Here is a 15,200-nt window from a genome sequence, read left to right on the forward strand (position 1 = left end):
ACTATTATTCATGGGATTTGTGATTTCTTTTGTCTTGTTATAAAAGTGTTTTGAAACATACAACCAGGCTCAGATGGTTTTTGCAGCATTTGATTAGTTATTGCAGTCACTAATCAGCATTTAAAAAGCATAGTGTTAAGAGTAGTGTTGGTGTGTATCACTGAGATCATTGAGGGCGTTTCACACCAGCCTTGTTTGGTTCTGATCTTCTGAGTTTTCAGTTTAGTCTGAACAAAAATAACAGGTATGAAAGTTGCCTCAGACCATGGTACGGACCAACATTTTATCAGAACAAGAGAGATTGGCTCTGTCGAGATTAAACTGAACTATAGCCCAACTTTTGGGGGGATTGTTTGGAAATCTGACCAATTGAACGAGATTTAGACAGCATTCAACAACAGAGGAAGAAAGGAAGCACAAGCGGCTCAAGCCATTGCTTGTAGTCTTTGCCTCTGACATTTTGCTGGTAGTTATACCATAATGACATAACCATGGCAGCAAAATAAACTCAGTGAACCAGTTCAGTCATTTCCCCTTCCTTCAAACGGAAAGACTCCTTTTTAGTGTACACGGCATTACGATGCACGCCTATCTACATAGCAATGAATGTTAGGTGCATCCCACATAGGAGAGGACAACAGGAAGCATATGCCATACCAAAGTCTTTATTCGCCCCATACATTGCAATTTGAATAAAAAACTACTACATCAAAAGTAAACAATGGAACAAAGACATGAACCTTGCAAATGCCCTTAATGTAGACCTGCACTTACAGCATCTATAATCAATGTTTGTATGTTAACAAAGGATCAAATCATGTGTAATTGCTTGTAATGATCGACACAAATACAATATCACTAGTTTCTCCTGTTCAACTTTATTGCGTCTTTAAGCTCAATGATCTGGTTTGCCGACCTGCATCCTTACTGTTTTGGTTCTCTCTCACCGCTCTCATAGAATCGCTCTCAGCATAGGCAAACTGTTGTGTTCACTGAAATTGGTCTATAAACCCACTGTTAGTGGCTAGACGGTGAACACAGTGGAGCATTTATCAGCTTAAGAGACAGATATTTCCCCCAGGATTCAATGAAGACCAACACAGAGCAAAGGGAAAATGACAATCGGGCTTAAATTCGCCAGGCGTCAAGAAACACGACACAAAATGAATGCAAATGCTGATCCATTTGCATTCATTTCAAATCCAAATCCAAATATTCAGATTTCTTTGATGTGGTTCATCTAAGAGTGAATTGTGCATTGTTTAAGCCATAATTTAAAAGCTACTTTTTAGAATTCATTATACGCAAAGATTGAACATTGTACCAAAGTATAAAACACAATTGATTGTTGAGGATTAACATAGTATTTCTACATTGTGGTGCTACAGTTTTGCAAAACTATCTGAGTACTTCTCCACTCCAAAGCATTTATTCAGCTCGATCAATTGATGTTTCCAAGTAGGGTTCACATCCAGGTCATCCATGACAAACTATTGTATCTCTGTAAAATCTAAAAAAGTAGAGACTGGCTTGGCTTAAAATCGTTAATAGGGGCCTTTAGAGCTTTAAATCAGTATTTGAAAATTTCAATTTTTTCACAACAACCACAGGAAAAAATGTCAGATAATAGTTCAAGGGTGACATTAGAGGAGCATAAGTCATGAGCAACAGCAGAGGACAAACTGAAAGGTATAAGACTTGATGGAAATCCAAAAGAACTGTTCCATGGTTTTGATTAATAATCTCCATTCTCTAGAAAGATTGGAGGCTCAGTAGTGCAACACATTTCCTTGTAAAAATGGATGATGATATTACTTTGCCACAGTGCAGTGTTCCCAGCAGGCTGTCAAATTTTATGTTAAGTACAGATACTACAAAGAAAAATAAATGTAACAAGTAATTCCATCAGCGGCAGGAGAAAACAAATAAATAGCTTCTTCGAACACCAGAAATACACACGCATCTATTTATCAAAGAGAATGTACTGAGGAACTGATCATGTCGGCCGTGCTATGAATCAAGATAAAAAAAAAAAAGTGCTTGGTAATATTTTAATTCACAGACAATGATTCCTCAGAAGAAATCCTTTGTTAGTCTCTTGTTTTAATAACTGGCTAACTGTATCGGACAAATGCATTTCATAGCTGTATTGTGTGTAACACCATTTGGAGTCAAAACACAGTTCACTCCAACACAGTTGTGTTAAGTTGTTGGTATGAACACAATGTTAACAGTCTTGACACGATCTTTATTATGAAAATAAAAGGCAACAAATAAATAAATCCTGGTTTTAGCATGAAGGAGAGTGCATATATCAGTGGGTGGACTGTTCCTTCATATTGTGGCCCAAAATAAATCCAACCAAAAATACAGAGCAGGAATAGAAAAGTGCATGTAGATGGATGATATCATAATGAAAATCCTGACACCCTGTCTCAAGGCCTGTTAATCATAGCTACACAAAGGCCTAAGGTTCCAGGAACTGTGACATCTCTCCTAGGCAGGTTTTTAGAAAAGAGAAAACTAGATCTGCTTACAAAGATGAACACAAACTGCTGAAATAAATTCAATATAGATATACGTGTATGTAAATAAAAACAGTGTGACTATGTAGGTTGTATTGAAGATAAAATATTAAATATACGTCGGGCATTGGATTTCTTACTTGAGGCTCTGACGACCTAAAAACAAGAGATACAGTGTAAGGACCTTGTCTTTCTTTGCTTGAAAAGTAACCTAAAACAGTTCAGCATATCTGGTGAACTAGCATTGGTTACAAAGGCGAATTTCATACATGACCTGCAGGTAAAAGCCGTAGAATTGGCCACAGAGTTCCGTGCATGTCTTCAAGCAGCTTGTGTGTTTCTTTGAAGCCATAGATCATCACATTAAAGGACCTCCTCTAGCATTGATTTAACACTCCAGTTTCCAAAGACAAATGGATGGACTGAAGACGAGATCAATCAAATAGCCAGCAAACTCGATGACACAGCTTCATTGATAGCAAGCGGTTTACTGGGCTAAGCCGGACAGGGCTATCCGATTTCAGTATGACCACTGAAGACTCATATTATATTCAGGTATTAAAATAATCAGATCAAACTCATGGATAAATTGCTAACATCAAATGCCAATCTCAACAACTCCGACCTATCTAGCTTAGCTAAATTAACCTGCAGAATTTATATGACGCTCTAATATTCCTTGTAATGCTACAGAGGTATGCTATGGTAAAAACTTTTGGGAAAACCGCACCGCGCAAGCACTAAACTGTTATTGACTGTTTGGTCTGGAGATCAAATGTGAAAACACTTCACGGAGGATGGAGCTTAGCTATATTTGTGTTCTCATTCATTGGATCCCTATATGGCCTGTAGCTCACTATACCGGACTGTTTGTAAACTGAAACCCCAGCTGAGTAAACCAGTGTAACAATAGGAAAGTCATTACACTTTACTGCCTTGAGCATGAGAAAAGCTTGTCAGGACATTTCTCCAGTCAAATCACTTTTAGATTCTGCCTTAAAATTCGCTAAAGAAATATTATTTGTTGGTTTCTGCTGTTATTCTTATCAGCAACTCATCCAACAACACTGATGCTCGCAGCATCCCAGCAAATAAGATGATCTCCTCTTTACTGGTCTTTCTTCTATTCATGAAACAGTTTTCATGCTGAACCAAAATAACATACTGATGTAATTTTAATTAAACTGCTCTGGATGATTTTCGGCACCCATTTCTGCCACTTCAAATTTTGGAATCTCATCCTGACTTCCTTTTGATCAGCCGAGAGTAATGTACACAATAGCCCCACTCTTCCGAATGGTATTCACCCATATTAGAAACCACCTGACCCATGTTCAACTTCTGTTCACATGGAACCCCTTGGTCATTTTGGCTTTCAAGGTTCTCATTCTGATATTTGCTACTACCAGTGCGATCTGCACCTGTGGTGGCTCCGTCTGGGCTGCACCCTCAGCTTTCAGGCTCACCACCTAGCCATCCTACATGAAGCAGAGTTGGCAGCACTCAAAGTACAGTGGTTAGCATTGTGGCCTCAGAGCAAAAAAAGTTGAAACCTGTTGGCCGACCAAGCCCTGGAGTTGGCATGTACTCCATTTCCCTGCATGTTAAAAGTCATGCATGCCTCTGACTTGCCCAAAGATGTGATGGGATAGGGTGACAATTAATGATGAAGGGTTGCAGCGGGGCTGAAGCCCATCATAGCTAATATTGCCAGCTCATCACAGCTCAAACATTTAGAGCAAACCATTCTCACATTGACACCTACAGTCAATTTGTTGTCTCCAGTTAACCTAACCCACATGTATTTTCATAGTGGGAGGAAGCCAGAGTCCCCAGAGATTTCATATTTATGGTAATAACATTAGTGGTATTAAATGCGCCGTTAAAATAGACTAGACAAGTGGTCCAGCGGTCCTCTACTCATCAATTGTATTGTCTAGACTACATTTCTCATCAACTGTCAATGCCATGCAGGAAGATTGAATTATCTGGTCAATCAAAAGGCTATTTCCAATTTTCCCTTGGGCTTGGGGATCGTTATTGAACAACTGCCCTCTCATGTCAAAGGTTAATTTTTTTCTACCTTTTCTCAAGGGAACATTTATCCAGAGTGGCCTGCAGGGAGGGTCTCAGTGTATTGATGGCAGGATGTAATATCTCTGTTGGTTGGGTTGAATATGCGAATGGCTATCAGTAATACCTCACGGTTTATGAAACATCAAATCCAATTGAAACCCAGCAGTTGGATTTTTTTTTTAATTTGTGCACAAATATTTCACAGATTAACGATGAAATTATGTCAACATGCAGGTCAGCTGTGATAATGGATGAAATGGTGGAGAAATTATGTTGGATTTCTGCTGCTCCCATGAGAGGTTGCCACAGTGGATCACAAACTGCATATTTGATGTGGTGTAGGGTTTTTACTCCAGCTGTCCTTACTGATACAACCTGGTTTCTGTTTGAATCCTCAACCCAGAGCCGAACAGTTTCATCACCTGAACCATGGTCACCCTGAATGGTGAAGTTATAATGAGATGTAAAAGTAATTAAGAGTATAGTAAGTTTTTTTTTCTTGGTTTATATAGCGATTAAGAAAGGATATTGCAGATTTTTGGCAGATTATTTTGCCTCCAGTTCCTGTCATGAATGCACAGGTGGACAGATGGAATCAACTTTCACATCTAATGCTGCAGTAAAGACAAGACAGGTATAATCCTTTAAATCTATTAAATATTTGCTAATTCACTAACTTGTGCTAGTCACTATTTCACTGATTTGTCTGACTTGTTAAATCAAGGCTCTGCAATATCCTGCTCACATTCTGCACCTGCCTTCCAGTGCATCAAAAGCTGTTGTGCTATACTCTTACTGAAATCTGACCTGAATGAAAACTGAGTCTCCACGGTGACCCTGCATGGTCAGGTTATTTTTGATCCTAGAAACAGAAGAGTCTACCTTGATGAAGCGTTTTTTCGTGACTAAAAATGTCTTTATTCTATACCATTGGGAACATTTCATTGACGTATTCATGGACATGCCTCCTTTCTGAAAGTTTGAGCTATTCTGGCTTTCCATGGATCTATATATTCAGTTTGAATCCCCAATTGGCCTCTTTTTATTTCTGCATCCTTCAAGCTTCTAAGATGTAACACGGCTCCTCTTGTATTTCCATGTTTCGGAGAGATTCTTTGGCAGTGGATACTTTGATAATCTTTGCGCTTTGATTCTTACATTCTCTCCAGATCATTGTTTCTTTGACCTTAAGCTTTCAGTTTTTATTTCCGGAGGGGCCCCTCAACAATCACAAAGAAGTTCTCAAGCTTTTTCAACTTTAGACTTTTGGAGTTTCAGTTTTTTTTCCACTGTTTAATAATATATATTCACACCGAATGTGCAGACAATAGTCTCAACCAAGGTTTATGTCTTCGTTTACATGTGATCTGGTTAGTTTTGGTTTCACATTGCAAACAGGGAGTTCACTTGACATACATGCATCCTGTCATCATCTGCGTCTACCTCCACTTGACCTTGATTGGTTTGTAGAGGGGTGTGTGGGTGACATCGCGTGCGAGTGTTGTCATTTACGCGAGTAGTGGTCTTTCCATTTGAATGAAGAAAATGAATGATCCGGTTCATTTTCTTCATTTCTTTGCCATTGTAGTATCATCAGGTTTACCTGCATCAACATCAACACTAATGCAAATGCTTGGAAACAATTGCTTCTTCTTTCAAACATTATATCATCGGACGACCTGCACTTTTTTTCCTTTTCTATTGTTTTACGTTGTCTTCATTTCCTGCAATTGATCAGAACTTGACGAATTGTGTTTTCATACTGCTAATGAACAGAGTCATGGTTCAGATTGATCCAGAATAAGACTTCTTCGTTTGGCTCATTGCTCTGGACTGTTGTCTGAGGGACCTCTCACACCTGCTATTTTGGTGCGGACAAAAAGCGCATTAAGGGAGTCCAGCATTCAAGATTGATGTGTCAGCACACAAGTAATTTGAGAACTATCAGACCTGTTGGTTTACAGGAAAGATGCTCATTTAATGTCTGCTTGGATTTGATTGTGCTTGAGTGAAACCATTAAGATACATATAGCCTGTTTCCAACTTGCTATGTAAACTGTAATTAGGGAAACTCTTGCCCTCTGGAGCGATCCACGAGAGACACACTGCAGCTGCACAGAGACGGAACATGACACCATCCTGCTGCTTCTGTGTGAGTGTTTGAGTGTGAACTTCAGCTCAAGCGTGAGGATGTGTGCACAGACCGTGTGTGCACGTACTGTATGTGCGGACACTTAACAGATCCAGTTTCAAGCCGCCTGTAATTAGATGAACACTGACCCCTCGCACAACGGTGACTAATTTTCTGCAGCGCATCAGCGGTAAAAGAAGCATCAATGGCAAGGAGTCAGGTGTAAATGAAAAGTATTTGGAGCTAAAATGAAAATAAAACATGTTATGGTTGTGACACGTAATTTACTTTTGAAGAAACTGGAGCGTTATCAGTTTATGGAGTATAGAACTGAAAAAGCTGGTGTTATCTGAAATTAAAAACTGCAAAACCTCAACGACTCACACATTAATATAAACCATTAACAAGACAAGATAAAGCTTTTGCAAGATTGACTGGCTTTATCGATTTCTAGACAGTCAAAGCAGGGACTTCCATGAGTTACGCTAAAACCTATACAGTTTTTATGATCCTGTTTGAGAAACCAAAATAAAATCTTAACTTGTAACATGTAGAAGTGCTGGTAGTCAAATTGTTGAACTTTAGAGCGAGGCAGCCTCCTCCAGTCTTAATGTTAAACTGAGCGAATCACCTGCTAACTTCACATCTTGAGAACAGACATGAGAGTTGTACCAATCCTCTCATCAAATCTCTGCAAGCACTTGATTTAATCTTGTTGTGAAGTAGCTGTGATGTGGTGTGGAATATCTTTGACTTTAATGTCTTTTAATATTTCAAAAGGAAGATTAAACCCATAAGTAGACTTTTTCATCATCGATCTAGTGCATGACCTTTCATGTCTACAAGCTAGATAAGGACGATGCATCATCAGTAAGTAAGAATAATGGAGATTCTTCATTTTAATTATGCTTTTATCGTCCCACATCCTAAATCACTGGCGGGTGATTGTTCGAAACAACAAATAAAAGAAACGACCGCAGACAATCAATCCTCCAAATAATCACCTGGTCACACGATTTGCTAACTGCTTTCACGATCAATTTGTGTCGCTTGACCTCTAGAGCATCAGCAAAACTAACCTAATGACCTTGAGATGCACAGAGCTCCCCACATAACCAGTCAGTCAGTGAGGAGGGAAACGAACATCCCATTGAAACCTCATCTGTTTTCAACCACTGCTCTGTGAGTAAACGGCTGTTTGCTTCTTCTTTTTCAGGAGGGTGAGGTTCATCACGTCTCCTCCACAGTTTCCTAGAGTACAGTTGGGTGTTAAAACATTTCTGCTTACTTTACTACTGATTCTTCTCTTCCTCCACTGTACCCTGTCATGCCGATTGTTTGCTGCTTCTTCTGTGTGGCAGGTATTTAGAGGAATGCCGGGCTTTGAACAGCAGGGTTCTGCAGATTATGATGATTCAGCAGTGGAGACAACGGGGAACATTCCTCTTATCAGCATCTTGCCACGGCCATTTAAGACCCCACCATTCTGCTGTCCCACTTCTTTAAACGGAAGTCTTCTTAAAATATGTACATATGTGATGGAAGAACTAATTAAAAATCGGCAAATCATGCAGATCTTTGCATAATAATAACGATTTCTTCAGGTATTAGTTTGTTTCGCACCACACCAGAAGGTATAGTTAGCTTTAAATATTCAGATGTTCGCTGCTAACACACCTTCTGTCATATTACAAAACAACAACTTGAGTCTCTAAAATGTGAGTTTTCTTTTTTTAAATATCACCATACGTGATAACTTCCTGTACCATAGAGGTGGTGAAGTTTGTCTCCTGTGTCCAACTTGTGTAAACCAAAGAGGCATTGGCTGTCTCACCGAAAGTAGGCCGCAGGTTAAAGGAGAGCAGGTAGATTCTGATTCTGCATCCTGCAGTCTTACAGGGTTACTGGTAACAGGCTGCAGGGGACACTCCACTCAAATTACCCTTGCAGAAGCATATTATTTCCCAAATGTCCAGTGTAAAGATCAGGTGGCCTCCAAGGCAACCCGGCAGCTCAAGCAAGTAACACTGACCCACATAGCAGCCCGATGTGATAAGTGAACAATGAGGTTAGGCCGCAAGAGACAATAAAGAAAGAGATAAGGAGCATGCAGCCTTTGGTTCAATGGAAGGATCAATTCTCTGGGTTCAAAAGAATGACCAGGAATAGCCAGAATTGATAGAATGACTCAAAAAGAGGTCTGGATTTACATCATTACAGAGACTTTTGTTCTGCAACCGTCGGTCTAATCTGACCTCTGACGGATCTGAGAGAAAGATAGAAGAGTGAGGAAACAAGAGAAAGCTTAATGGAAATTAATCCTTGTGTGTGTGTGTGTGTGTGTGTGTGTGCGTGTGCAAGCGTCCTGTAGGCCAACCAAATCACTTTTTACTGAGGGTGTCACACATTATGGCTCAAAACCTCTTCATGTAGCTCTTCATTGGAGGTCTTTGTGTTGACAGAGATAACAGCGTTTCATCAGACAGAGTGTCTGGAGGGTCAGTGAGGAGCCACATCAGTCAGAGGACGACACGGCCACATCAGGCTCACCGAACAAACACGGTGCCACATCATGGGTGGACAAAATAACAGCAATACAGCAGCTGCAAAAACAGACAAAACCGAATTGTGACACCTATTCCTCATTGGCCTATTTATTTGAATTTGTTTTCGTACCTTATGTTATTGATTTCATTACTGCACATTTATGGATTTTTTTAAATAAAAATGTACAATATTTGTTTTTAACTGAATATTTATTGTCATACCGTACAATTCATTCTTATCTGTTATAATTGATTTTGTTGGCAGTTCAATATTCTGAGCTCCCCCCCCCTTTTATTGATCCGTGTAATGCATTGATAAGAAACTTTAAATTATATTTGACAGAAAAACACATTAGGTGTTCTCTCTTCCTATCTCGACATCTTGTGTGTAGCAATTCTGAGCTTAACAAACAGAAACTGGTGTTACAGTGTAATTGCGATGCTGTGTCACTTAATATATTCAGCCCGACACTACGTTGATGTTAATTCATTTCTAAGAGGGAGTGATGCATTATAAATAACTTGGAAGCTTACATTGATTGAAAAATGATTTATGGTCAGATAATGGCGTGAACAATTTGATTATGTAATTATGAAATGCTCTGTGTTTATGCATTTTATCTCTGCGTAACCAGCAGTACATTACATCTGTTTTATTATCACATTACATTACATTTCATTAGCTTTAATCCAAATTGACTTACAATAAGTGCATTCAACCATGAGAGTACAAACCCAAAACAAGAATTACAACAGCAAGTATTTTTACAACTACTACTACTATTGGCCTTATTATTATTAATAATAATTATTAATATATATATTAAGAAGAAGAACAACAACAAGAAGAAAACAACAACAACAATGCAAATAAATTATTGATTCCCGCTTTTTTGCCTTATTTTTCCTATGCTCTCATCATAAACAGTTTATAATGATCATCTCTGTTTTAAATGTTTGCTAAAAGACCCAATCAAACAAATGTACTGTCTATAGGACACTTTTGACATCCGTCCCACTGATGCTCTGCAGGGTTTTCTTCGTGAAAGGAGCGATGCTGGCGATCTAGTTCAGGCAGTCAACTGGAGCTGCACTGCGCCAATCATGTGACATGCCTCACTCTCCACAACCATCTATAATACACACTCACCTTATCAGGTGAAAAATATTTAACCCCCTCTGCTCGCACTGCCGCTGCAAGCAACCACCTGTAGGCTCCGATGGGGGGTTACAAGTATTTGATCATCACTCCCATCATTCCTGTGTAATCATATGGGGGAGTGATTAATTGGAGCCTAGACGCCAAACACTAAACCTGTTTTAATGCTGCAATAAATGTCTGAACGTGAGTTGTCTGACTGAACTATATAAGAAACTGAACTTCATGTGTGTTTACATTATATTTTTGTTCCATAGAAAAAGTGTTACAATCAGTTAAACACAAGCCAGAAATCCTGCAGCTCACAAATGGGGGTAAACTTTGCGGCAGCTCGAGGCAAAGCAACTAAACAGATGCCTTGGCAGAAAAATGCTGATTTATTCTCAGCTTGAAATACATTGAGTCTGGTGCATGGAGCTTGGACAGTCACCAGAAGCACATGGTCCTGTGTGGGTAGTGTTGTAACAGAGACGGTATGAGGCTCTCCAGTGTGTGTGAGAGTGTGTGCGTGTGCCATTGCCAGTTTATTACAGTGTACGTTATTGTTTGTAAACCCAGATATCTTTTAATAACACTGTCAAAGACTCAAACAACTCTGGTACTGGCACCATACTTTGTAGAGATACAAAGCAATACCAGTCTCATGAAATACTGGGGATGGCTAAACAAAGCTCTATATTTACACGTAAAGCTATAAAGGACCAGATCTCACCACCAGCCCTCACTTGGCACCAACCAGCTGAACGTCCTTTGGTTTGCATATAATGAAGAATTGTTGAAAACATATATCCAAAATCATTTTTTGTCTCTAAACAATATTAATGACATAAAACTGTAATGACATTTCTGCTCTTTGCGAGGTGAAAACTTTGAAGCCTTGATTACCCCAGTGATTTTCTTCAATGGAAAATATTCTATTGCAATTCACTATTTTCATTTGAAACCTTGATTGGATCTTATCCGTTACGTTTTATTGGGGGGAGCTGGTATAATTATTAACATTATTACCTCTAAGTACAACTTTGATGATTATCACTATAACAACCAGTTTGGCAGAGCTAAAAAAAACAACAACTACAACAATCTCTCACCCCATCTTTCTCCTCTCTCCCCCACTTCTCTCCTCTCAAAGCAGATGGCAGCCCACCCTGAGTCTGTTGACGGTTTCTTATTGTTAGGAGGAGGTTGTTGTCTCCGTCTCTCTCCACGGCCCCCCAGTGTGTGCGCATTGTGGGAACTGTTGGGTTTCTCTCTATTAAATGCTCGAGAACCGGATGATGTGAAGTGTTTTCAGGTAAAGTTTTTCATGTGATTTTGTGAAATGTAAATGATATAGAATTTAATTGGATTGAAGTTTTCTCCTTGAATGGTTCCATGCGGTCACTGCACACTAATAAGGTCTGTTTACTTTTTGATAATTACAAAACCCACTTGCTTTTTGGGCCCCCAGGAAGTTTGGTGCCAGCCCTGGACTCAAACCTTTTATCCGTGACAACTCAAACTCCTTGAAAGGGAAAATGTGGGCCCTTTGTTTATGAATGTGCGTGTATAAATTAATTGTACTCGGTTCAGTAGCTCGTCTCTGCAAGCAGCTCTGACACAGGGGCAGTAGCTAACATGTAATCTTATAGACAAAAGATACAGTCCATGAAATGTTCCCTAATTCACCAATAAAATGCTCAAATTTATTCTGAATCTATGTTGTGGGCCAGTGGTGACAAACTCAATCACAGATAGAGCCCAAATTTAAAACTGGGACCAAACAGTGTCAACATTTATTAGACAGGATAGAGAGATGGACCAGAGCCAGATGTTTTGCATCTTTTCTTTGCAGCCAGTTCATTAATGTTTGGGGTTAGGTTCTGTGCTGTGGAGACCCTCAAGATGTAGTGAAGGTGTGAAGGTGCTGCTGCAGAAAGAAGAACACACCTCCGCCAAGCAGAGCAGAAAACCGTTGGGTTGCGAAAGAAAACTTGGAGAGGAGAACTGCAAACATTTGATTGACTGTTGCAGTGAGTTTAGGCTGCTCCCTGCTGTAGCTGTCTTTTAGAATACGAGGGAGTGAACTTCAATTACAGGCTGCTAGGCAGCTCGGAGACACTTTCTGTGCTCCATGATCTGTCCTGCTATACTGCATGCAGGGTGGAGGGAATGCTGGAAACCACAACTGCTTTCTCTATAGTCTATGTCAAAATCCCCTGAATCTAAACTTGAGTGTGAGGAGCTGGTTTGCTCACCGTGACAGTCCAGGGATTCCTCTGTCACAGTAATAGTATATTTATATTCCTCCAATCCTGGAGAATTCCCAAACAACACAAATATGGGGAGGGTTCTCTTATTTCTGGGCATTGAAAGGTTTTATTATATCAGCAGATTTCCTTGGGAAGCTTCAGCAGGCGGGGGTCCCTTTTAGTTATACAAACAAAATGGAATTTTATCAATGCAGTTGAAATTAAGTGACAATCTGACATTATGGGCTCTGAGTGGCTCAGGCAGTGACAACAATTGCTCAAGGAGCTGTGAAAAGCCAGCCAAAGGCAAAATAAATGAGAGGAGTGTGCATACAATCCAAATCGGTTTCGCTGATTGTAGGTGTCCTGCACAGTAAGGCCACTGAGTCCCTTGGTGGAAATCTGCATTGCAAATGTGAATCTCAAGTGTTACCTCTTCACCATAGAGTTCAATCTCGTGTTTCCTGTGCAGAGTCAAATCAGCTCTCGGCACCTGGGTTTAGGCTGATGAAAAAGACGGATTATATTTCTGGGATGTGCTGGCTTTGATAGACGTGATATACTGTATACGGAGGGAATGACAGTGGGGCAGTATTTTTTTGTGTATTTGTCTAGGGGGAAAAAAACTGTTAAAGTGTTTGGTGCAAAAAAACCCCCACAAGGATATTGTTTTGCTTATCAGGCTATTGTTAGAAAGAACAAGCAAGGCTTGCTCTAGCAAGGCTTGCTTCCACCATGAATTCATTCGCACATGCAAATGTTCATGTGGATGAACTGTTTGATTGTGGATTATGTTAGATCATTGTGTGAGTGTGTGCGCATAAATCCCACAAAAAGCAACAGAAGGCACTGTCTTTTGTTGGTCTTTGTTCTGGTGCATTGTGCGATCATAAACACATACAACTCAGAGGAGCTATAAACCAAAGAGTTGAGCAGGTTAGAGGAAAATCACCTCACTCTGACTCACGACTGCTCTGCTGTTCTGTTGACAACAGTAAAATCCTTTTTTGCTTTTTTTTTTAACATTTTTTGGATAATTCAAATCATTTGCTGCTACTTAAGCTTTACTGCAGGATTCAGTGTCAGCGAGTTTAAAAATTCATGGAGAACATCCCATGTAATCGAAACACATGAAATGGATGTGCCAGTTTTAAAATCGGTCGTGTTGTAATACCAATTGGATTTTCAAATAAGTTACAAGATTATAAGGTAGCTTGAGCAACAAAAGAGGTGGCTTAGTTTAGCTTTCACTGAGATGCTCGTCTTAAACTTATACTCAAGACTTGATATTACTGAAAAACAACATCTAAATCACTTTGTCCAAGACATTCGGGTCCGTAGGCGCTAGAGTAAGTATTATGCTGAAAAGTGAAACGTGATAGTTTTACCCTCATTTCAAATTAAAAGACAGATTTCATTGTAAATTAGTAAAAATTTACATTTTGTGCAAGGAATAAGACTGGCAGCAGTCCCATAATGAAGCGAATCCCACCACATGCTGCCACGCAGCCTCCTGATGGGCTCAATTAGCTGTTTAGGGGCCGGGAGGATTTAAATGGCTGTCTGCTGAGCTGTTCCAAGAGGTGCTGAATGTCAGTACATTCTTCAAATAAGGCCTATTGGGTGTGCATCTGCATCCCTGCATAATTTAAAGAATTACTCTGAAAAAGCTGATGGACATTTGGTAAAGGCTCTAGTTTGTTTGCTTTTTGGCTTGTACACGTAGAGAGAGAGAGAGGGAGAGATTTTCCTCTCCAGCACTTATTTTCTGTGCTGATATTTAAAATAATCCAACTGTGATTTAGACAGACAGGTGGCTTTTAGGTATAACCTAGAAAACAATGGCCTAAATCCCTGACTTATCATCTTCCAGAGATTCATAGGTTCATGCTCTCTCTCTCTCTCACACACACACACACACACACACCCACATACACACACACACACACACACACACACACACACACACACACACACACACACAAACACACACACACACACACACACACACACACACATACACATACACATTAAACAGGGCTGTATCAGATGCCTCTGGTGCAACATTCCACATAAAAAAAAGGCTCTGGTTATGCTTGCTCTTAAAAAGGAAACCTTTACATTTTTTTCTGACAACAGTAACACGAAACAGGAGATGCTGGGATATTATATACTCTGAACAATTTGTCAGAGTGTACTGCATTAATGTGACAGCTCCTCAGGATGCTGGAGGCTAGTTAGTGTCCTCTTTATTTTTCACTTTACGCCCTCAGCTGCATGCATTGGCGTGGTGGACTCTCTTTATCGTCTATTTCCCTTTTGTTCTGAACAACCCACCTGATGTCGGTCAATCTAACACATCATCCGTGGGGATCCTCTCCTGTTCGCGCCTATATTTTTAGGTCCAGGAGTATGGGGGCTAGAGTTATCTGATTCCTTTAGTTTACAGGTGACAGCCCTTAACCAAACCTCCGCTGAGGACTGAAACATTCACGGCACAGTCCTGGAGAGTTTGTCCTGGATCTTACTGCA

Source organism: Platichthys flesus, chromosome 2, assembly GCF_949316205.1.
Source record: "Platichthys flesus chromosome 2, fPlaFle2.1, whole genome shotgun sequence".
Taxonomy (NCBI): Eukaryota; Metazoa; Chordata; class Actinopteri; order Pleuronectiformes; family Pleuronectidae; genus Platichthys; species Platichthys flesus.